This window comes from Alexandromys fortis, unplaced genomic scaffold (assembly GCF_014885135.2).
Source record: "Alexandromys fortis isolate MF-2015 unplaced genomic scaffold, M_Fortis_MF-2015_v1.1 scaffold_67, whole genome shotgun sequence".
NCBI classification, from domain to species: domain Eukaryota; kingdom Metazoa; phylum Chordata; class Mammalia; order Rodentia; family Cricetidae; genus Alexandromys; species Alexandromys fortis.
In genome coordinates, this window is record NW_026067945.1 from 8,456,855 (window position 1) to 8,459,007 (window position 2,153).

A 2,153-nucleotide genomic window follows, 5' to 3' on the forward strand; every position below is an offset into this window, starting at 1 on the left:
TCAAACAGCATTCTTCCCCAACTGTCCTGCACAAGCTTTGTCTTCAGAAAAGCCACTTGCCTGTCTCACTGAAATTCGATTTCCCATCACAAGTGACAAGATAATTTTTTTGAACGTTTATGCATTTATTCGGTGGTGGTGGGGGGACCCATTTGTACCTCAGTGTGTGGAAGTCAGAATAATCAGCAGGGGAATGAGTTCCATTCTGTGGGACTCAGATGAACGTCAGGTCAGCAATCTTAGCAGCAAGCGCCCTTACCCACTGAGCCATCTCACTGGCCCCAGACACTCGGATCCCTTTAACCACATCTACATCTTATGTTTAACCATCCTTCCTTAGAGAAGAGCTCTGACGTCCCTTAGAAGGACCTGAAAGCCTACAATCAACGAATTCACAGTTCCTTCGCACTTTTCTGAGTTTGTTTTCTATTGCTATAATCAAACATCCGGACCAAAAGCTACTTGGAGGGGAAAAGGTTGATTTGGCTTCTACATCCCCTTCACCATTGGTCATTGAAGGAAGCCAAGACAGGAACTCCAGCAGGGAAGGAGCTGAAGCAGAGGCCATGGAGGGGTGCCGCTTGCTGCCCTCCAAAACTTCCCCAGCTGACTTTCTTATATCACCCAGAGCCACCTGCCCAGGGGTGGCACTACCCACAATGGGCTGGACCCTCCCACTTCAATCATGAACCGAGGAAATGCTCTGCAGGCTTACCTAAAAGCCAATCTGATGGAGACATTTTCTCAATGGAAGCTTCCTCTTCCCAAATGACTCCAGTTTGTGTCACATGACATAAAAATTAACCGCCACAGCACTCTATGGCATCCACCAAAGGACCAAGTGACTACCCATTCTTCCTCTTCTTACCCTGACTCTAGGGACTGTTGCGTTTGTTTCGTTTCATGGTCTGGTTTTGCTATGTTTTTTTTTTTGGGGGGGGGTCTGTGTTTATTTTTACTGTTGAGACAGAGTTCCACTATGGAGTCATAACTGGTCTCAATCTGACTTTCATCTGCCTCAGCTTCCCAAGGGCTGGTGTTACAGTCAAATCCAACTACAATCAGCTTAGTGTCTACGGATTTTTTTTTTTTTTTTTTTTTGTAGCAAAAGTGAGGAACCTAGTCCTCAACCTCAATCTACCATACAAAAGACCTGCATGTGTGGTCTGAGTTGTTTTCCTATAACAGAATCCAAAAAAACCCTGGAATGACAGAATATGTCTCAAAGAGCACAAGGGTAAATCTACATTCGTTTCTATTGGTGGCCTTGAGAAAAAGACCTGAGATGTAGCCAGAAAATAGAGCTAGAAAGGCATTTTTCACTCTGAATCCTTTTGTGACTTTTGAATTTTAAAACATGTGACTACATCAACAATTTTAATTGATAGGAAAAACAATGAAAAAAGGCCAATTAATCTCTAATTACTGGAGAGAAAAATAACTACCGTTAACTTTATAGAAGTTTGAGTTTTGCTACAATAAACACCCTCAAGTGTTTTGTCATGTTTTAATGAAGTAGAGATCGCACAAGGAGCTGGGCAATGTGAGTCAACTGGTAGAGAGCTTGCCTAGTCTTCAGAATCCTAGTTTCAATCCTTAGCACCCCAAAAACCTGCCACGCATGGTACTTGGTACTATAAGCCTGTAAGCCAAGAAGGAAAGTGGGGGAGTAGGTAGAAAATCAGAAGTCCAAGGTTATTCTCAGCTACAAACTGAATTTGAAGCTGGTCTTGCCTACACCAAATTCTGCCTCAAAAAAAAAAAAAAAAAGAAAGAAAGGAAGGAAGGAAGGAAGGAAGGAAGGAAGGAAGGAAGAGAGAAAGAAAGAAAGAAAGAAAGAAAGAAAGAAAGAAAGAAAGAAAGAAAGAAAGAAAAGAAAGAAAGATCCTAGGGAAATAGCTCAATGGTTACTACCAGTTGCCCACTTGCTGCTCTTTCAAAAGACCCAGGTTCATTTCCCAGCACCCACATACATTGTGGCTCATCACCATCTGTAACTCCAGTTCCAAGGCATTCAGCACCTTCTGGCCTCCACGGGTACCAGATATATGTGGTGATCAAAACTCACACATAAATAATAGTACATAATAAATAAAAATAAAGGTCACACAGAACAGTCTCTAGAGATTTGAACACCACCTAAAGGCTCCTAG